General features: G+C 38.8%; 1 protein-coding gene and 2 long non-coding RNA genes across 5 annotated transcripts in view; 1 reads left to right on the top strand and 2 right to left on the bottom strand.

The window, feature by feature from the left end:
- Nucleotides 1-4566, bottom strand: part of LOC136249338 (ras-related protein Rab-13-like) — a 14813-nt gene extending 10247 nt beyond the window's left edge. For both annotated transcript variants that reach the window (XM_066041294.1, XM_066041293.1), the window contains exon 1: nucleotides 4429-4566. The gene's annotated coding sequence lies outside the window, so the exon portion shown is untranslated. The remainder of the gene's footprint in view (nucleotides 1-4428) is intronic.
- LOC136249340 (uncharacterized) lies at nucleotides 4550-20003 on the top strand. Of its 2 annotated transcripts, XR_010698166.1 has the most exons (5): nucleotides 4559-4674; nucleotides 9768-9840; nucleotides 12405-12482; nucleotides 17833-17981; nucleotides 19893-20003. It is a non-coding gene; the product is annotated as an uncharacterized lncRNA (long non-coding RNA). The 2 variants fall into 2 exon arrangements; XR_010698165.1 differs by lacking the exons at nucleotides 9768-9840; nucleotides 12405-12482; nucleotides 17833-17981; nucleotides 19893-20003 and adding an exon at nucleotides 8196-8444 and having other exon boundaries at nucleotides 4550-4674.
- Nucleotides 9747-23642, bottom strand: LOC136249341 (uncharacterized). Its single transcript, XR_010698167.1, has 3 exons — nucleotides 23534-23642; nucleotides 23384-23431; nucleotides 9747-10220 (listed from the first exon to the last, which is right to left on the bottom strand). It is a non-coding gene; the product is annotated as an uncharacterized lncRNA (long non-coding RNA).

Genomic DNA, 23642 nt, shown 5'->3' with positions numbered 1-23642 from the left:
AACCGAACTATATGGGTAGCATATGGGTAGCATCAAGCAATGGTGGGATGTGAGGGAGGGGGTGGGGGCTGACAAGACTATAGATTTTTTGGCAGCAGGGGGTCTTGAGGGTGCAGCCCCCAGAAGCCATAGCCATTTTAGCTTTTACAATGTCTCAAAGTTCACCACAATTAATTTATAGGTATAATTTGAAGCATTTCAACTAAAACAGGTAGTTTGTTAGTCAAAAGTAGGCTATTAGCAGGCAATGTTTACTACAGGATTAATAAACACACAGCATTTATAAGCAGTACAAAAGAGCCATTAAACACTTGGAATAGTGGTAAGAAGTGCTTTGACTGCTGTATTAGGGTATTTGAGCATTCTATTAGAGTACATGTGTATCAATCTTTCTCACAATTGTCAGCCCCACTCCAAGAATAATTTCAGCGAGGGCAAGTAGGGGGTTATGCCCCCCTTTCCGCTGCCTATGATATCAAGATGAGTGTGGGGTCTGAGCTGTTCCAGACAATGACCATTGAATACAAGAACAGTGTATCAATGAGTCAGAATCAGTTACACTGAAATTGTTTACTTGTACATTTCATTTTTGCTGTCCCTGCTCCTCCTGTACAAACAACACACACACACACACTACCCTATTTAAGTAATGAGCCTTATCCGCAATTACATCATACACAAAACTGGCGAAAAGAGAGGAGATATTTTGTACAGAGAGCATGTTGGAAGAGATTACATTAATACTTTCGAGATGTTCCTGTGAAGAAAGCAGGAGAAAACTCTGGTAAGAGTTATTAATAATCTTCCCATGTGGGGGCACGCATTTTCATGCTTTTCTAGGTCTGGTCTGGTTTTGTTTGGTCAATAGTTAGCACCAACATTGCTAAATGGATATAGTGTTGCACCAATATCCAAATTAGCCGATTATTCCGATAACCGATATTAAGCAACAGAATTAGCCGATACCGATAACCGATCCGATATACACTAATAACACTAACACTCATCCTCATCCTCATCATTATTAAATGGCTCATATCAGTGACATAACCATTGATATACAGCTCATTCTAGGCTAAAATGTAAAGTTAGATGTATACCACAAGTAAAAGTTACTCATGGTAAACAGGTTTTAAGTACATTTTACTATATACTGCTATACAGTTGAGACAAGTGGCTGGTACTACATAGAAACCTAAAAACCTCAGTTTATTGTTGGGCATGGCCTAAACCCTGACAGTTTATTATGGGCATGGCTTGTAGTCACCGCTAAACCAATACATAACTTAATTAAAATGCCAAATAACTTATGTCTAGCCTCCCCCACATCATTATACTACACAGCGCAGTGGAGATTAACATTGGCCTTGATTTAATCAAAACCGATTAATCGGCTAGTAGCCAATATCGGCCCGATTCCGATTATTGAACCGATTATCGGTGCAACACTAAATGGATAAAACAAAATTACTTCTATATACAGCTCCTATATGGATGAGTGTTAAAGACCCATTTCAAATATCCAGTTAGATTAATTTGCCCTACTATACAGTGTGTTATGAACTTGCAGAAAAAAAATTACAAACAAGTATAAGAAAAATTAGGAATTTTACACTAGAGTAGAGACAACATAGTACCATGATAAAAATTACTGAAACAAGCTGGAATGGAGTATGTAATGTCCAACTGCTGAAAAACAATAAGAGCAAATATCCCTACTGTGCTGTGGAGATTGAAATGCAAAGTAGGGACATTTGCTGCTTATTATTTTACAGCAATTGGACATTACATTCGACTCCAATCCAGCTTGTTTCAGTACTTTTTATCGTGGTACTACGTAGGGCTGAGCGATACTACCGTTTTAGCGATGTATCGCGATATTTTGTTATTAAATATCGTGATTCCATGCCTGTACATTATTGTCATTAAAATCCATTTGCTATGCTGTATTAGGCTCAAGAATCCTTTAAGTCATAACCTGGTTACCCCTGCAGAGAGGTGTGAACACCATAACATAACTTCAAAGCATGTGTTACAATAACTGTTACTGTAAACAAGGATGACAGTGGCTAGTTTGATGCTACTTTTAAAGACTTCCTGCAGGAATACTGAGGAATGCACTATGTAGCACCAGCTATGATTGACATATTTGTAAGTATCGTGAACTACCGGTATTCAGTTTCGTGAATAGTGGCTTTAGTATCAATCGTGATACTAAAATGGCAGTATCGCTCAGCTCTAGTACTACGTTGCCCTTACTCTAGTGTAAAATTTCTAATTTTTCTTATACTTGTAGTTAATAAGTCTCAGCAGAGTTCTTTCCTACTTTCTCCACGGGGAACATCTCAAACCGTTATTCCTCCCAATGGCTCTCTGTACAAAGTACTTCCACTTTTTTCGCCATTTTTGTGTTATGAGGTAATTGCGGATAAGGATCATTAAGTAGTATATTGTACTTAAGTAACTAGTGGTTGTACATAACTAGTTACTGGCAGTTCTTGCCCCTTAGCTATCAGCCACCCTATCCCAATCACCAATCGTCATTATCAATTTATTTCTGTACAAATAAATCAATCAATAATAAGCCTTTAATTATTGTTGTGTTACAGTAGTCTTGCTACAAATTAATCCACAATTCGTAGCTAACAAAGAGCAAAACGTTAAAGGTGCATTGTATTGAAGTGGTACCCCACTAGGGATCTGTGAGGACACTAGGCATGTTAACATAGGAATTCAAAATCTTGATGCTAAATCTCTGCTGACTTAGATAATATTAATGGTGACTCGGTCCAGATCCCCTATTCAATCGCAAAGAGAAAGGACAAGCGGGACTATGAGTCTATGATGGTGCCCCAATAAACAGCACAGTTTGATATCCATAAATATACTCTAATTGAGCAGTTACCCAGATTCCTGCCCAGATGAATTTTGGGTCAGAAACGAGGTCGTAAAATATAAGTACTAGTTGGTTGGGTGGTTTCATTTGTGTGACTAACAGTGAGAGAGTGGCAAACATGACAGCATGAAATTGGTATATGCTCAGGTCAGTTATGTACCTGCTGTGTGCAACAAACCGGTACAGTAATTTACAATTCCATCCTCATCTCCACAAGGGATGAAACCAGGACGAGGACAGGGTACGGAAACAGTGAAAGTGGATACTAGGGACAGGGAAATGAAGGGATACAGTCAGGACTCCCTACTAGCTACATGCAGAGTGACAGTGGATGGCTTAAGGATGGTTCTGAGTGGTATCCAGAAACTGGTGAAACAAGATTGAGATACCCTAATAGAACAGTCACTGTAATAGAGCAGTCACCTAACTATAATACAAAATGATAATAGGGAGTCTAATTTTAATGCTTTCCGAGGATCATTCCCCAGGACCCTGTAGATTTGAATTTACTGAATGCATCGTCTCATACACACTAAGGCATGCCTTCCATTCTACATAATCATGGCTGTGTATTTATTTAGGCCCTGGCATTACACAAGCCTGGACTGAAAACCAGTTATCAAAAGATTTCTTGCTACTTATAAATGTAAACTATGTGTAAACAAGGCTGAAAGATCCAAACACTACTAGTAAAGTATATCAATGAAATCCGTATGAAAAAAGCACCTGCTCTACTGTGAAAAGTCAAGTTTTCATTGGGTGGCTCAATCGTCTGGGGAATGATCCTTGGAAAGCATTAAAATTAGACTCCCTATTATCATTTTGCATTGTAGTTAGGTGACTGTTCTATTAGGGTATCTCGATCTTGTTTCACCAGTTTCTGGAAACCACTCAGAAACCATCCTTAAGTAGGTTTTACCGTCAATCTGCATGTAGTAGTCTCGCATAGCCAGATCGCTCTTTTTCTTTGTGTGGGCGTCGGGAAAAAAAGGCGATGATAATATGGCGCGCATGCCTATTAGGCCATACCTATTTGAAAAGTTGTTGCTCGGACCCGACCGACCCTCTTTTTATAAAAGACCAAAAAAAAAAAACTCACGTGATTGTTATGTTGGCGGATTTGTAGCCGAAATGGTGGCTAATCGTGGTTATCTGTTATAGCGAAGAAAGGAACTGTTGTTGTGTACCCTCGTACAATTCGTTGCCAACAATGGAATGACACGTTTGGAATGGTTTTTTAAAAATATGATGGTTTTTTTTGGTTTTTTTTTCGACCTACCGACCCTAACTTTTCCTTAAAAAATCCGAGCAACAATTTTTCAAATAGGTATGGCCTTATCTATGCTCACACAAAAAAAGCGGTCTGGCTATGCATGTAGCTAGTAGGGAGTCCTGACTGTAGCCCTTCATTTCCCTACCCCTAGTATCCACTTTCACTGTTTCCACTCCCTGTCCCCGTTTTACTCCACTTTGTCCCCGTCCCCGTCTTACCCCACCCCTTTGAAGTTTCACACATACACCAACCAACTTACAATTTTCTAAGATTCAACAATCGAGCCCTCTTGAGAAGTTGAGATCATAGATACTCTCGCCATAGATTATAGTGCTTCTCTATAACGCGTCATCAGCTTCTAAAAATGCGCATTAGAATACAATTTCTAATGTAAATTAATTAAGCGCCTGTGGTATCTCACTGCTGCAGCCGAGCTGCGATGCAGCACTATTGACGTTGAGTACTTGAGAAAGAGCTAAAGATCCGTAGATCCAGACGAATACAGGTAAGGTGCTTGTTTAAACGTGTATACAACCTATCTTAAATCGCGAGGTACCAGTACCCCTTGAATGCAATCACCTTGACACGAGCCTTGACATGAATAGTATTTATTTATTCATTATCACTGATTAGCAAAACCCATTGGGTAAATCGCTAATGTACAAAAACAAAATTTTAGTGTCTATGCATTTTGCAAACGGTCCTTGAAAGTAAGTAAGTCTATTATTGTCAAGATCTTCCATATCTAAATTGTTCCAGTCTGGTATTGATCTTGGTAAGAAAGGGTTACTATATCGATTTGTTCTGGCATACAACTGTAATAGCTTCAAGGGATGGTTTGCCCTGGTACTTGTTGCAGGAGATAGCACTGGCAGATACTGATTTGGAACATAAATTAATTTGTTTACAAACTTAAACAACAGCATCAGACGTGCCTGTTTCCTACGATCTTCCAGTGTTGGCCATTTTAATTCCACTAACATTTCAGTTATGCTGTCCCTATGATTCCTTCTCCAAGGTCTATTTAACACGAAACGTGCAGCACGATGTTGTATCATCTCTAACTTGTGAATGAGTGATTGTTGATGTGGATCCCAGATAGAAGAGCAGTATTCAATAGATGGCAAGACGATCTGTTTATATGCATGTTCTTTTAAGTGAGATGGACAATGGTGGAGAGTTCTTCACAAAAATCCCAGTAGACGATTTGCTTTATAAATTGCACACTGAATTTATGTGAGGGGTCCATGACAACTTGTTATCTAAAAGTACTCCCAAATAGTGATGTCTCTCAACAACTTCTAAGGGGATTTTGTACAATGTATAGGAGAACTCACTAGCAGAATGTAGTGTAGATATCTGCATGATGCAACATTTTGAAACATTAAATTTCATTTGCCAAATATCAGCCCATGATGATAATGTGTCAAGATCACTTTAGAGTATCTTATGATCTTCGGGTGAGTAGATAGGACGATAAACTAAACAATCATCTGCAAAAAGTCTCAACTGACTGTGGATGTTAGTTACAATATCATTTATATATATCAGAAACAACACTGGACCGAGCACTGATCCTTGTGGTACACCTGATGTTACACTGCAAGGCGAAGACTGCCTACCATCAATGATTACTTTTTGTGTACGATTTGTAAGAAACGATTGTAGCCACTGTAACAATTCACCTCTTATACCATAGAAATTCAGCTTGTGAGCTAGCCTAGCATGGGCAACTTTATCAAAAGCTTTTGCAAAGTCTAAGATAGCCACATCAACCTGAACTTTGTTATCAACTGCTCTGGCAAAATCATCAACTGCAAGAAATAGCTGGGCTTCACATGATCGCTTTGATCTAAATCCATATTGTACATCAGTTAATATGTTGTTTGACTCGAGGTGTTTCATTATTTGACTAACTAAAATGTGTTCTAATGTTTTACAGACCAAAGATGTAAGAGACACTGGGCGATAGTTTCTGGGATCAGTCTTATCACCCTTCTTGTATATTGGGGTTACATTAGCTTGTTTCCAGGAGTCAGGCACAGTGCCAATTCTTAATGATTGATTGAAGAGATGTGTCAGTAGAGGAGCTATTTCAGAAGCAACTTGTTTTTAAAATGCAGCATGTATGTTGTCAGGACCCAGGGATTTAGTTATATCGCACTCAGCAAGAAGGTTTCTCACACCATTTAGTGTAATGTGAATGTCTGGGATGGATGGATGGATAGGGAGAATTACCCTTATCTGGAATACAACTAGTGTCCTCGGAGGTAAATACAGATTTAAACTGGTTGTTTAGGATCTCTGCTTTCTCTAGTGGGTCAGTAATTATATTCTCTGCTTGGTCCTTTAAAGCGCCAATTTCGATATTGTCTTGACGTTTACTTTTAATATAATGCCAAAAACGTTTCATTTTGTTATTACCAGATTCAGGGTTTGAAATATTAGATAGATACTGTTTGTGCTGCTGATACGTCATACATAGACTGAACTACATATGTTTTTTTTCTTCTTTTTTTGTTGTTATTGTTTTTTCAATGCAAATCTGGGCAGGTGGTAGTAGGTGTTGCTACACTAAATTTAGAATATGCTATGCAAGTGTACCTGTTAACTTTGCCCAACTGCAGCAGCTCTCAACCTGTAGCCTTTGCTAGGAGTGAGACTCAGCAAAATTCTACCATCCATCCTGTGCAACCTGGTGGAGAGAACAAGCACAACATACATAAAATGTGCCCTTAGGCTAATAATGTGTAGTTGTGCACCTATGCCTTCAAACTATCCACCTGTTTATACAGGCTTAGTTGCTATTAATTGTATCTGTACACTATCTGCTATGCCACACACTAGAATTAGTAGAGCACACTGATGTATCCATTGAATTCTGGTACTCTGGTAGTGCACTTTTATCCTTTGAAGGCACTGGAATGTCACTATCTTTTATGTTCAGCCACACGTAGATGCTTGTTATTTATTTTCGTCTTGCGGTGTATCCATGGCTTCACGTGATCATTTTATGACACATGGCCCAGCACAACTCAAATAACACTTGTAGATGCCAGGCAATCGAAACATTCTGTTACTCTTCACTCTGTTGCCCCAGCCATGTCTTAATTCAGTGCTCTGATCCATGGTTTATTAATCCCACACACAATTCTGATCCAGTGCCGTTTCCTCGTTTAAATACCAGGAATCATGTGAGAATGATCACGTGACACAAACTGTGTCAACTACATAAATATCCAAAGATTTACAGACTTTTGGGAAAGTTTTGTGGAAGTTAAGCTACATTGCTTGTAGGCGTGAGATTCAATACCTTGGGCGTGAGAGCGTGAGATTGCACCTCAAATCGTGAGAATCATACCAGAGGCATGACAGTTGAGAGGTATGGGCAGGTAGACTCAGCTATGTAGTCTTGAAGTGAGCAGTAGTGGGAGGAAGCAGAACAATGTTCCAAATAATTTACAAAAAGGAAGAAAGAAAAAAATCAGATTTAACCCACCAGTCCACTCCCCCTTTGATTGTGACCCCAGTGCCTCTTGATTTAGTGCAAGCTAAAGATCTAGTGGTGCCATAAAAAGATATAATGAACCAAATATACCTCAGCACACTGTTAACTAACCACACCTGTGGGGGCTAACTGAGTGTCAGGCGAATGTTCAATTAGGATGTTTCCAATTGAAAATTAAAATTCTGGTTACAGCAGTATATCTTGGTTGATTATGTGTCTGTAGTGACACACGTCTATGTATACTTCTTTACTGCCACAAGTTGATTAGTGCCAACCGAAGTACATGTCTGACTGTATCACATGCTAGGCATCATTTGTTTCTGTGACTGTGTGGATAAGTGCGATAAGTGCTGTTATTATATACATTGGTGTTTATTTTTTTTTGCGGTAATACCTATTCCTGTTATATAGTCAGACAGACAAAGTAGATACTCAAATTTGAATATTGCACACACAGCGGGTAGTATAATATGGTTGAACCACCAATCTATTATTGATGATTCATATACCACTTGTAGTATGGCTGAAGCTGCTGAATATTTGATAGATCTAGTTTTGGTTGGTGCAGAGGAAGTTGGAAAGACAGCAATTATTTACAGATATATTAATGACACTTACCATTCAGATTATTTATAGATATATTAATGACACTTACCATTCAGATTACATGCCAACTATGTTTGTGAGATATTATTTGATGTGCAGTATGCATATGTACACGTACACATTGTGTAGTGGTAGATATAGGTTCTGCATACCAAGCTTCACTCTTGTGAGACTATATAAAGAACACTAGCCCTGCGTTTATACGTAGCAATAATTGTAGATACTATAACTACACTAGGATCATCCATCTGCAAGAAAAGAAGTGAAACTTTTAGTTATCTATAGAGTGTTTTAAACACAGATAATCAACAGTTGATAAGTGGGTGTGACTATGTAAGTCTACTGATAGGAACACACAATCCAGATTAAATGGGTGTGGCTCCTTTAATGCTTGTAGACAGTAACACATGTAAGTGGACATGGCTCATGTAAGTTTTTTGAGTACATAACTCCATTTCCTTCAGCTTGTTAATTTATAATTACTCATGATCCGATCTGATTAGACCTCAATATTCTATATAAAGTGAATGAGACCCACTTGACCTAGACAAAATATGACCCAAATGACAGGGATAATCCTCAAGATGTGTGTGTATTTGCTTGTCTGTTAAATTGCTCTGCCAGGTGTCTCTCTGTTTGTCCCTATTCTAAAATGGGTGTCATCCAAAAAGTCTATTGAGCTGAATGGCAAGGTGGTAAATATACAAATGGGATCAGTTTTAACATGTACGTTTATGTATATCTTAAAATGTTGCCACAAGTTCAATTGATGTAGCAGATGTTTCATTTAAAGAGAGCCATACTTTAAATTCTTGTAAACTTACTGATATGTATATGTAGGTTCTCACAAAGTGGTAAACCATACTACAAGATCAATTTAGTCAGTGTGATTCAGATCAATTGTATAAACTTGGTTTTCTCCCATTAGCAAATTTTTAAACCCACAAACAGCCATTCTTTCTATATCAGCAGTGATATTTGACAGTGTTTAAGAATTACTGTTCTCTTGTGATGTCAGGTTAGTAGCCACTACAACGCCTTAAATTTGTTGTTGACGGCTTATTTACTTGGAAATGGCCCTCCAAAGCAGGTCCCTTTTAGAGCAGTTTAGTATAATACAGTCTATGGTACACTTCACATTCACAATAAGGTTTGCATGTGTACATTTATGACTGAATTTTGGAAAATCACCAATATGGGCATGCGTGAAATAATTAGAACTTCCATGTTTAGTGGGTTGCTAATAAGTGCAGGGCATAGTTTTGAAAATATTTCAAGAATTTGCTTGTAATTTAAGGTATTGAGAATGGCTTAAAACCATCAACAAGTAGATTTGTACTATAAAGTTTGTGATTTAATCATTAAATATTTTATGTGTCAAATGCGCCCATATGGGTGATTTTCCAAAATTCAGTCACATTAATTTTATCTATGACTTGCTGATACATCAAGATGTTCTTCATTATTGTTTCACATACACACAGTGATACTGTTGGCAAAGAGAGACTTCAAATTGATCACAAAGTTAGCGTAAACCTTTACTGTGGAAAACTAGTGGTAAGTAAAGCAAATAGTCAGTGTGGTACATACAGATCTCTATATCAAAACTAGTGCATGTGTGTTGCTATGATTACTTATCAATATATTTGGAGCATAGGAGCTCTCAATCTCTTTTCTAGTGTGATTTTAACATCTTCAGAGTTATCACGACTGTGGACAATGTAATGACTGTTTAAATCTTCAAGTACACCATGCATCTCCTAGCTTCTTTTCACAAAGCTTCATTACTACTTGGTCTTTCTGAAGGTTCCAGGTACTTAGCCAAAACTATATTGCCTCTCCACATACCTAGTTGAATGATGGGATAATTCTCTGCTCGCAAGGCTTAATTCCAGTTGATCCAATGAGCAGGCTTTCAGCAAATCACATGATCTAAACTGCAAATTCACGTAAATTCAGGACACACGATAGTAGGTCATGGGATCAAGTACATCTAGGTGTGTATTTTACAGGAACCAAGAAAACACTGTTTTCACGTATTCGTAGCTAGTGTCTGAACGGAAATAAACCAGTTTTTCCGTGAAAACTCTCTCGGGGTAGGGTACCTCCTATTCTAAATTTTAAGCTGAATCCACCCAGCCGTCACTGAGATATGTGCCTTCAAAGTTTGTCTTATTTTGTTCATATTTTTCTTTTTTCTTCTTTTCGGCCCACTCACTATAACTCGCACATGCTTTAGTCGATAGACTTCAAATTTGGAGGGCAGTAAAAGCATGATGCAGCCCAATTTTCATACAGATCGAACTAAAAATGTGACCGGATTTGCGAAAAGGTACCTTTTTCACACACAAAATTTGACCCATTTTTTGGACTTCAAAGCTTCATAACTTTTTGATCATAGCATATAATTGCTTGAACGTTTCAATGAATGTAGCCACAGTATCTGGCTACATTGTGATACTAAGAGCAAGTTAATTGGTATAAGGAGTCAAGTGTTACATTATTTTGTTTGCTGGTATGTCAAATGTGTGGAAAAGGTACCTTTTCGCAAATCCGGTCACAAATAATGGAATTATGTGTGATTTTAAAAATTACAAGAGCAATTTGTTGTCACGCCTACAGGGTAATTTGCACAACAGAATAACTTGAAAATCGAATTGTGCATCAAGTTACTATCATATGCAAACCTATTGTGGTTTGAAAGTACTGAGATTATTAGCTAAGGAGATACGTATAAAGCAAAATCAAGCATGTGAAAAAGCGTGACTGAGATACTCTAATAGAACAGTCACTGAGATGTAAAAATCCTGTGCAAAAAATGTCGGAAAATATTCTCTGACCAGGGACCTTCACACCTATATTCCCAAGCCCTTACCACTCTACTACCACCACTGTCAGTTGCTCACCTCACTTAATTTCTACTTTATAAATGAACGTTCCAGTCTAGTACACTAGAATAATAACTTGTAGATCTGTCAGTGGAAATTCTAGTACATTCTACGTATATGTGATGTATTAAAGTGCTCAGGAAAAATGTGTACTCTATTAGAGCACTAAAAAAATATGAAAATAGCATATGTCGTGCGGCTAAGTACAGCTGCTGCGGGCAGGTGACATACTCGTTTTATGGAACCAAGAATCATCATTGATGTATCCGTAGCTCGATATTGCTTGAACGGTAATTAATCATTTCTGTTATGAAAACTTCCTCAGGATAGGACATCTCCTGTGAGTCAAACATCTCCCATGAGTCGAATCTGCCCAGCAATCTTCACGCCTTCAAAATTCAGTTTCTTCGCACTCTTCAACGACTCCTGTAGTATGGTGTTTTAGACAAATTGTACCTATAAATTAATTCTGGTGAACTTTGAAACATTGTGAAAACTAAAATGGCTATGGTTTCTGGGGGATGCACCCCCCAGACCAGAGATTCTATACTCTTGTCAGCCCCCCCTTCCCTCACATCCGGCCACTGCTTGATGCTACCGGATGTGTTACATAATTGAATAAATTTAATGTGCAGCCACATGTATCTATCAATCACAAGTGTATATTTACATTACAGTCTGATCATCTCTGGGCACAACCAAGATATTGACACAATCAGAGGCCAAAGGCTTGTTTACTACTATACTATACATACTATATTGTAACACATAATAAAGATAGTTGTCTCCCTATCCACTGATATATGATCACTTTTTACTATGCAAAATTGTCAGTTTCTTGTAGATTAGTGAAGGGTGATCATGACACTTAATATGCTTGATTCAACATTATTATGGATTGTAAAATTTTCTGTTATTAAATTGATGCTTGCTTTTTAAAATCAATGTCATATTTCTAAAATCTCAAGCATTAACATCATTGCAGCCATTTCTTGGCCAGCATTATTGATTTCACAACTTTTTTTTTACCCAGGCTTTTAAGGCCGCACCTATTTTCACTGCTTGGCTGTTTTTGTGCAGATTATAGCAACTTTATAGTCTTAGTTCTTGACCCAATATATTGTACCTAATTGACACTGTAATATGCTGTTGCTTTAGTAGTTATTAACTGCATGCTGAAAGTTATAACTTGATAAGAGGTTTAATTTATATGGATATTTAATTGACTTGCAGGGTATTTTGTTTGTCTATGACATCACGAATGAAGCCTTATTTAATGATATCAGTAAATTGATTAGTGATGCTAAAGAGGTTAGTACATCAATATACTTGTTTGATACAGCTACAGTATTTAGTGATGGTAATTAGTGATAATGTGTAATCTGTACAACCATGTTCCAAATTCTACATTGTATATAGTATCCACACAAAAATAGCCAAGCTGTGAAAAAAGGTGTGGCCTTAAAAAGCCTGGGTAAAAAAAGTTGTGAAATCAAAGAAGGCGGCCAACAAATGGCTGCAATGATGTTATACTGTAATCAGACAAGTATAACGAACAGAATGAAAATACAATACGACCACGAGTACAATCACGTGAACACACTAGGGGGAGCTTCAATTAGAATACAAGGCAAGACCTATTACATACTTCCCCCCTTGGTAAAAGTTTACAGACGATGTATTTGTGTATGCATTAGTCCAGTTAATTCAGTTGTCATAGCCATAGTATTCCACAGGTCTAACCACACGACCACTTCTTGTTGTGGGCAGTTGCTGGCCTGAGCTGCCAGTGGAACCCCCAGGTACTTCAGATGTACCAGTGTCCTCTGGTGCTTCAAGTGATTCTGTAGGTCCCTCCTGAGAGTGATGGTGAAACAGTGGGGGACTCCAATCTGCACACTCAACATCTGCTTCCTCTCTCTCTAGTAAGGGTCTAACCCAGTTAACGTGAACAGTCTGGTCTCTGCTACCTTTCTTGATACGTAAAGTTGTGTTGTTTTGATGCTGTACCACCCAGGGGCCTGTCCAACGGGGATCTAGTTTCCCTTTCGTGGGATTGTTCAGTAGCACTTTTTGGCCCTTCTTAAACTGAGGAAGTTGAGAGCTATTGTAGAAGTGTTCTTGTTTGCTTGCAGACTCAACCAAGCTGGCATCCACCAATTCTCTTAATTCCATCAATTTTTGTTGTAAACCAGAAACATAGTCACCTGGATCAAGGATGGCAGTTGTTCGAAAATCAGGGATGTGCAGAGATGGAGGATTGGATCCAAAGATGATTTCAAATGGAGAAAGTCCAGTGGAAGAGTGTTTCGAGGTGCGGTAGATGTACAATAAAAATTGGAGATGTTGCTCCCAGTCCCCCTCCTTTTCTACAAAGGAACGCAGGAGGCTCAACAGTGATCTGTTCATGCGCTCTACTAGGCCGTCTCCCATGGGATGGTAGGGTGTGGTATGAGATTTTGCCACATGGAATGCTTTGCAAAGGTCTGAGAGTATGTGGCTTTCAAAGTTCTGGCCCTGATCTGAATGTAGCTTGCATGGGGGTCCAACCAGTGTAAATACTTCATCACGTAGGATCTTCACGATTCTATCAGCTTTCTGGTCAGGCATAGCTCGTGCAAATGGCCATTTCGAGAAATAGTCCTGTGCTACCAGAATGTATTGGTTACCTGATGAGGACATTGGTACCTTCAGGATGTCCACTGCAACTAATTCCCAGAGTTTAGAAGCGATCACTGGTTGGAGGGGAGCAGGTTGTGCCATTGGAGCTTTTGTGTACTGGCATTTGGGACAAACAGAGCAGTATCGTGACACATCTTTGCTTATGCCCACCCAGTAAGCAATTTGTGACAGCTGTGACAGTGTGCGATCTGCACCTTGGTGTCTTGCCTTGTCATGAGCAATTTGCAGAAACTGTGGACGGAGTGAGGATGGCACAACTACTAGTAACTTCTGTTCTATCATTGTGGGAGACTTCACTTCACGACATAGCACCACTTCCTGTAGGGATAACTGGGACCAGAGTTGTTGGTAGCGGCGTAAAGGAAATTTGTTCCGCTGTCTGCTATTGGCTGTGTCACTGTTATTCTCCAGTCTGTTAATCACAACTGATAATACTAAGTCATCTCTCTGTGCTTGGCTCAGTTGCTGTGCAGCGAAAGAAGGTTCTAGGGCTACAAGTGAAACGGGAAGCCTGGAAAGGGAGTCTGCATGTGTATTTTCAATGCCTGGACGGTGTCGCACTGTGAAGTTATAGGCCTGTAGTTCCAGCGACCACCTTTCCAGTCGTTGAGAGCGGGCATGGCTTGCCTTGGCAGATTCCAACCACAGGAGGGGCTTGTGATCTGTTTCCAGGATAAATGATGTTCCCAAGAGATAGTGACGGAGTTTACTAACAGCCCAAACTATTGCAAGACATTCCTTCTCTGTGGTACTGTATTTGAGTTCTGCTGGACTGAGTGTTCTACTGGCATATTCAATTACAGTGCCCCGCCCTGTGGAGAGGACTGCACCAAGCCCCAAGTCTGAAGCATCTGTACTAAGGATGAACTGGTCAGTTGTGGTTGGGTAGTCCAATATGGGTGGAGAAACTAAAGCATTGCATAAAGTATCAAAAGCTTGCTGGTGCTTTGATGTCCAGGAAAAAGGTACTTTGTTGCTGGTAAGGTGGGTGAGGGGGGCTGCAATATCTGCAAATTTGTTGACAAAACGCCTGTAGAAATTAGCTAATCCCAAAAATGACCTCAGTTCCTTAGTAGATTTTGGAGGTGGCCAATTAGCAACAGCTTGTGTTCTCTCTGGTGAAGGGGTAACACCAGTTGAAGAATACTGAAATCCAAGGTGACTGACAGTGCTCATACCAAAGGAGCATTTAGAACCTCTCAAGGTAAAACCAGCCTCCATTAGTTGTCCCAGAACCTTGCGTAGATCTGTAATGTGAGATTGCATGTCATCAGAGTACACTATACAGTCATCAACATAATTATCTACACAATACTTACAGTTCTGTAACACTGTGTCCAGACCCCATTGACAGGTTTGGGTGGCTCCAGTTAAGCCATAGGGCATAACTGTAAATTCCCAAAGTCCATAGCCAGGTCCCGGGCAGAATGCCGTTTTCTCAATTGAATGACTGTGCATAGGGAACTGCCAGTAAGCACTGCGCAAGTCAAGCTTGGAGAAGATACGTTTACCTGCAAGTTTGAGCTGTGGTCCCTCAGCTCGGGGAACTGGATATGAGTCCTTTTTGGTGACACGGTTCATTTGGACAAAGTCAATACAGATACGAAGTTCTCCATTGCTCTTTGGGACATAAACTGCTGGTGCACACCAGGGGCTGTTACTTGGCCTGATGATTCCCTCCTGTGCCATTTCCTGGAGTTGATTATGAACCTTCTCTGCATAGTGAAATGGGATGGGACGTGGGGGAACCCTTACAGGGATGGCATTACCAGTGTCAATCACATGATTGGTTACATTGGTTTTCCCCAACTGTTCGGAAAATAGCAGCTTGTGGTCTGTAATGATATTACGGAGGGAAGGGTGGACATCTGTTGGCAAGTCAAAAGATGGTGGTTGGGAGCAATTAGCTGTAGTTGGTATAGCCTGTGGTAATTCATCATCCAATGTTAACTTGTTACAAGGAACAGTGCCGGCTGTCTGTAACTTTAGGTGAAATCCAGGGGGCGTGGTACAGTAGGCTATCGCCTTACCAAAATCAATGATGACATTGTACTTCATTAAAAAGTCACAGCCTAAGTTGACAGGTGTTGATAGGTCATCAAGTACCATGAAGGTGTGTTCAGCTTGCAGGTTTCCCAGGCTAACTGACATCACAGATGTCCCAGAAGGAAAGATGTGTCTTCCATCAGCATTGACTAACTGGACACCATGTAAGGGTTGCAAGTCTGTGACAGGTATGTCTCTACCACAGATAACGGAGCAGGAAGCACCAGAGTCCAATAAAATTGTAGTGGGATGACTGTTGATTGTTCCAGTGACTTTGGCTACTTTAGGTGTGTGCTTGATGTGTGCAGCAAGTGTTGGTAGGTGTTCTGTTATGCAAGAATCTGTTATGTGAGCATCTTCTATGGACGGGGGGCACTCCCTGCTCGACGGTTCTGAGCATCCCCTCTCATGTTTCCCTGGTTCCAGCAATCTTTGGCATAGTGTCCTCGGCCTCCACAACTGTAACATTCAATTTGAGGGCGGGTTCTACATTGACGTGAAATGTGACCTGGCTTTCCACACTTAAAGCATCGGATGGGTTTCTGGCTTGGCTGCTGAGTTTGGAGGGCTGTGAGCTGTTCTAACATCATCTGTATTGCCTCTTCCAACTTCTGCAGTCGCCCATCACCAGTACTAGGGTTGAACTGGGATTGATTGAGGCTCTGGGATACCTCCACCCTGTTATAGATCAGTCATAACTCCCTGGCTTTAGCAATGGTTTGACTGTAGTTCACCTTTGGTTGTAGTTTCAGCTGAAGTGATATTTGCTCCGGTAGCGAGTTAATGAGGTGGAAACGCAGCTCCGAATCCTTTACAGCAGCAGATAAGCTTGGGGTGGCCAGGTCTAGTAACTTCTCTAAGTCACGAGCAAGTTCATCTATGCTTTCTCCATCACGTAATTGTCTTCGCGACAGACGCTCACGAGCACCTATTTTGTCCTCTTCCATATCCGGGCACATTCTACTCAAGATGGCGGCTTTGAGATGGTCATACGTGTCTGTCTCCGTATCACTTAACGAATCAAATATCGCCCAGGCTCTGCCTCTAAGGAGCGTAGACAGTCGTAAGAGCTGCTTTCCGGCATCCCAACCATTTGCGAGAGAGCACACTTCATATCGCTTGAACCATGATTTAGCATCTTTGTTGTTTAGCGGTTCGGGTAGAGCAAGACCTCCTCCTGTAGCCATATTATCCCGGGTTTCGGCACCAATGTAATCAGACAAGTATAACGAACAGAATGAAAATACAATACGACCACGAGTACAATCACGTGAACACACTAGGGGGAGCTTCAATTAGAATACAAGGCAAGACCTATTACATTACACTAATAATATGGATTTAATACATGCTACAGTATGAACAACAGCATGCGGATGATTTGCTTATATGTACTACATTTAGTTCAATACAATAATTAAGTGAATTATATAACATTGCTACACTTTACCAAGTCAGAAACATCCAATGGTGGTCTAATACCTTTTCATGCTAGCAACTTGTACATGTACCCATCTATTAAAAAGTCATTTTAAAGATTTTAAACAATCAATGGAGTTTATAGTGACACTTACAAAGGGGCCTGTGTAACAGTAGTAATCATGGAGCTATTTGTCTTGCACTGTATCATCAGCTAGACCTTTGCACATCTTGTTCCATTGTAAAAAAAAGTTAGGACATACGTAAACAAAACCACTTTGTATCTTAGGAGGAGGTCATTGTTTACTGTGATCAACAAAGTGTTACCTGTCTTAGTTGTACTGTGTATACATATTTTATCTTATCTGCATATTACCGACCACCTCCCCCTTGCATCATTCACAATATTGTTAACCTCAACCAATCATCGGTTTTTGTGCACCTGTAAACCAGATCCTTACCTACTGTATAAAATGTATTTAGGACCTCTAATTTAAGGTATTTTTTTAAGCAGCTCCACATGCGGTGTTGATGGTTGTTGGTAACAAGTGTGATCTTGAAAATGCTCGTGTTGTCAGTACAGAACAAGGACAATCATTTGCTGATGAACAGGATTGTAAATTTATAGAAACTAGTGCCAGTGGTAATGTGAATGTGACTGAGGTAAGAATAAATTAATAATACGTACTGTAATTTGTTTAACTTTTACTGTATATTATTAATTTTGTGCTCTGTTGTATTTGTAAATAGAGCAAATATTTTTGGAGACATGTTTTATACAGCCAGAGTAGCATTGAATGCATATACTGTTAAATCTGTAATCCTTAATTTAGTCACAGCACTTGTCAGTTGTAGCTGTATTCAACATGGCTGCAAATTCAAACAATCTCTCTTGTTTCGCTATTTTTTATTTGATTACTATCTCTACACAAATGGAACTCCTTACACTTGTTGACTAACTTTTTGTACCATACAGAATTCATCAATAGCGCATGATCTCACATATACCACATCAAAGAAAAGAATAGTTTTATACACATTGGGATGGCGTAACCATTGCATGTTGTGGATTTTTAGTTTCAAGCATGTCAAAGAATAGTACACAAAGTATGTCCTGTAAGAGATAGGCTTGCGCCAATCATGCTGGCATAATTTCAAGCATAGTAGGCATCAACTATTATGCCAGCATAATAGGACAATTTTCAAGATTTTTAATTGAATGTGCGCGTGCCAAAAATGCAGAAAAATATGAACACGCTATGCCCTAATACTGCATTTCATAACAAGAAAATGTGCAATGTTATTATGTTTGTTGTTTCTTACGGAAAAAAATCAAGATAGTCTAATAAAGCAGTCACTCTAATACAGCAGTCAGGAAAGACTGATATACTCTAATAAAACAGCCAACTCTAGAGCATAATCTTGATTTTGAAAGCATATTGAGCATACTAGGCTGAATTTTTTGAGCACTGCTCAAAAGCATAATAGGCTATTTTCAAAGCCTAATTGGCTTAAGGCTAGTAAGAGGTGTGGTTCAAAAAGTATGGACAATTCCTGTTTCATTCTTATGTGATAGCTATCCACTAAACACATGAAGCCATTGGTGTGCAACTCGCAATTCAACCTTGGAACTGACATAATTGCTAGATGAGAAAAGGAATGACAAGGGTACGTAAGCCCATAAGCATGCATTGTATGGGCCTCCTGCAGTATCCCAAAACCCAGACGTCGGGACCAACTGGAAATCAAGCATGTAGTATTAGCAATCATCTGAAGACATCAGTTTGTTATTCAATCAGTCAGTAGAAACTAGAAAGTTCTGTAAAAATAAATTCATAGAAGGTTTTTAGATGTGTTTCAGCTGTTTTAAAGCCGGTTTGGGCTTCAATGTACCCAAGCAATATTGCCAAGGTTTAGCATGATTTAAAAATGAAGTAGGTAGCATTTAATAGGTATAGGACAGGAGGTTCATGTAAAGGCGGTAGCATCATGCATGCTACAGTACACTGTAGGACATGATCTTTAATGTTTCAATCCCAATGTATTAATTTGTCATTGTGGTGTGGAATGTGAAATGGTCCTGCACAAAGGGAAGCTACCAATGCTAGTCAAAAAACAAAAGGCAAAGTGTAGAGGGCCGACATTCATTGAAACCCAAGAAGGTACATCCCTACGAGCCTAGGCCTTGTGTTAAGGTGTAAGATGATAATGCATCATTTAACCTCTAGCTTTGGTCAGGCAGGCATACATTTTTTTTTTTTTTTGATGTTTGTGCCTCTATTTTTGGTGTTATATTTGAAGTTAGTTAAACTATGAAAGTTTCTTTCATTGAAGTATTTGTCACATATGATATATTCCTTTGGCAATTTTTCATAGCAGCATTTTAGTGGGTGCTTACATTTTAGGGGGATTAGTACTACCATACCATTTGATCAGACTGGTTTCTGTTTGTTATTTTGTATTTAGTAGAAAATGCAAACCTTTATGATTCCTGCTCTTAATACTACTGCTAAATTACAGAACTTAGATTTTTGTAAAACGTAATGTATACAGTATATTTTGTCATGATTTTAGATGGTGATGGAGATTACAAGAACAATATTAAGCAAGGATAATGAAAATGTAGCTCATGAATAGTATTTTGTATGTATGTATGTGTGTATGTTTGTCTGTCTTTTGTGTATATAGGTGCATATCATATATTGAAGTTATGTCAACTTTTAAAAATTGAATAAGAAATAGAATGTACATATGCATAGACTGCACGAAAGCAGCACCTCTGCATGGGCTGTCAATACATAAGAACAGTTAAGAGATAAGTGTACTGGAAACTGAATTTCACCTGAGTGCCCTGTAGCCTTTATACAGTTGTAGAATACGTGAAAAGCAAGTAGAAACTATATAGCAATAATGCATGGATGTAAGTTAGTAGATTGAACTTTTACTGAGCAATCTATAGTACTTTTGGCATTCTCACAACAGAATGCAATTACAATTCCTACAGCTTATGTTGTGGAATGGTATATAGTGGAACCTGTTAATCAGGACACTTGAAAATGAGGACACCTGCATAATCTGGACACTTGGTAATGCTCCTAAAGTATTCCTTAGCATGTAAACTAACCTGAAAATTCAGGAAGCTTGATAATCAGGACACTTTTGGTCAGTCCCAAGGTGTCCTTAATACACAGGTTTCACTGTATAGCCAAACCACAAAAGATATTAAATGACATCTTTCACAAAACTCTGTAGTAGTTCATTTTACTTTTCAATGCCAGTTATGCAGAGTATATTTTAGCTACAGATACATGCCATACCCTGTACCTCCATTACTATAATTAGTGATAGATGTAACAGTACAGATAACTTTTGTATACTACTGACTAGGGGCAGTGGAATATATGCAAGTTCAGTAGGTCACACACACTGAAGCATTCACAAAGGATCTAACTATAATTTTTTATGAAGGTGAGAATCCAAAATGAATAACCAAATTGAAAGTATTCCACAAAAGAATAATTTTACAATAGCTCCTATCATCAGTGGTCATGGATTCTGACATTTTACATATATACAACTGCATGTACTGCATGTAAAACAAGGATACATGTGGCCATACTTGATGTAAGTGCAGTCACATATCCAACAACAGTGCGTGTGTTTTGGCAGTTCGTCTCTCTATACAGTAAACAGCAAAGCACAATTCTTTGACCTACTGTTTAATAGTACACAGATATACATTACCATGATGCTGGAGGTTATACATAATATGCTATATCATTGAAGTGGGCCACAGATGGGATTACCTTGCTACAATTATTCTAGGTAACAAATAACAGCTCTTGGAATGATACAGCCATAGATAAAACAGTCCATTCTGTCATCTCAGCCCTAACTATGAAATCACATAGCAACTTCATAGGATCAGGAATGATAATAAGAACTTAATTGTGATCATAATGAACATCGCTATACAACAATCATTATAACAATAATCAATCATATTCACCATGACCAAGACCATAATCTGTTAGCAGGAGGCGGCCATACTTGATATAAGTGATATTGTCATGGAATTCAATGGTTTTCTAAATATCTGATGTGACCATCAATTCTAGTATTTACGACTGTCAACATCATGTTATCCCCACAATCGGGAGGTGACAAAGTGTGTGATAACCAGGACGTGAATGATGTATCATACTGATCAGACCACAGGGAACATGATCACTTGATACTGGTCCAACATGGAGATAGCATCACTGTGTAATGGGAGTCGTGTATACTTGTATGGCTTTTGGTAAGGAAGTAGGAAATTTCTATAATTATATTGTGCCACAAAACTATAATGAGACCAGATCAGGGTTTTTCCACATAAAATTCATAATATTTTCTGCCTGTAGATATTTTATATACTGCCTTTAGATTGTAGGTATGGCCCTCTGAAGCATTTTGTTAATGGAAAAGTTTGGGTAGGTTCAGACAACCAAGTACATGATGCACCCTCTCACAATTGCACAACATTGAATAGACGCATGTTAGAATAATAATGTTGAAAGTGGAAAATTTTGAAATTTGAACAATACAAGATTGAATCTGAGAACATTTTCAATGGAAATTTTGTACCTGAATTAAGTATTGCCATACATATTAACTACACAAGTAGATGAATGAAGCCCTTTAAACAGACCAATGCACTTCATTGTATGTATAAGTGCAGACAGATTTGGAAAAATTCTATAACAGAACCAACTATATGCGGCAGATGAAGGCCTGCATACCGATCGTGGTCAATCTGATGGACATAATAATTGTGGTCAATCTGATGGGCATGATAGTTTAGTGAGCCTGGATGTTTAGTGAATAGCATGCATAGTGAATCTCATGACAGCATGTAGCTTGAATCATGGAATATTTGACATCGTTGTGGTGAAATATACACAACTAGTAAGTGTTTAACAGAGCCTATTACAGCATCAATTAGTCAATCAGTTTTAATTGATTGATATGGCCATTGATGCGCGTGTTGCTAGCCTGTGATGTTCGGCAAATGAATGTATTTTCATGGGCAAATTGAAAGGGGCTGCCACCCTCAAGGTCACCCTTCTTGGGCTACCCTAAATCCTAAATATTTGCCCCCTATGAAGTGGTCAATATGTGGACTTGTCAATGGTATAACTATAACACAGTCACAGCCCCTGTGACTGGTATGTATGACTTATGAATTCTGCCATTAGCACAGTGTTGAGTGTTACTAGCCTCTTGTTGGCCATGGGACAGGTGCTATGCTTATGTGTGGTAGTCATAGTTAGGATAGTATTTTTGCAATCCTTATCCCGTCACATATTTTCTTTGCAGTTATCTCTTCGTCCAGGAAATTGAGTTATGTACCTATACACTATGCACTGCTTGCTCTAATGAATGTTGAAATTTAAAGCCTGCATTAGTGATCAGCTCTGTCCTCAGTATTGCATGGCTGATTATAGGAGCGTAAGACATTTGGAATAAGAGTTACTGTAATCGGACATAGTGTCATTGTATTAGTATTTAAGTGGGAGTATAATGGTCTTGTTGCTAAGACCCAAACCAATCTCATTTCAATTTTTTTCTTAAAATGATGCAAGTGCACTACTTCATTAGCAGTAAAACACCAAAACAAACCCACCAAAATTTACTACGATTAGTAAATCCAAATAGCCACATAATGAAGATTTCAATGCATTTTCATTAAAGCACACAGTCAGAAACAGGGTCAGTGCAATAAAAGAACATGTTGTGCTAAATTACTCTAATAAAGCAGTCACTACTTCAATAGTACAACCATGTATATAACCGTGATCATATAAGCTGTGGCTATGAGGTACGAGCACATCCTAGTGCCTTTATAAGGGAACAGGGAAGTGTCCTGGTTTCAGGGGTGCACTTACAAAATACAAAAATGTCCTCATTTCGGGTGGTCTTTCTGAAGGGTTTCCACTGCACAAGAGATTTATGCTCATGACGATCGGATCCATTGTATCAACAGTTTATACAAACATTACATTATTGTATACACCATCACTTACTGTAGATACACTCTCAGTGCACGATCAAACTCTCCTTGTAAGGAATATCTGAATGTATGACACATGACAAATAATTGTGGTGTGCATTCAATAAAACAACATGACAAGTTACTGACCATAGTGTTATTATACAGAACAGTTTACACTTACAGGTAGCCAGAGACTTCCAATAGATCTTGAATCTTGGACGTATCTGTAGCTTTCTGTTTTTCCTGTAACGAAAAAGAACAAACCCTGTATGTATGTATATACAGGCATT

Source organism: Dysidea avara, chromosome 3 (assembly GCF_963678975.1).
Source record: "Dysidea avara chromosome 3, odDysAvar1.4, whole genome shotgun sequence".
NCBI lineage: Eukaryota > Metazoa > Porifera > Demospongiae > Dictyoceratida > Dysideidae > Dysidea > Dysidea avara.
The sequence above is the reverse complement of the archived record's forward strand: the minus strand, read 5'-3'. Positions and strand labels throughout refer to the sequence as shown.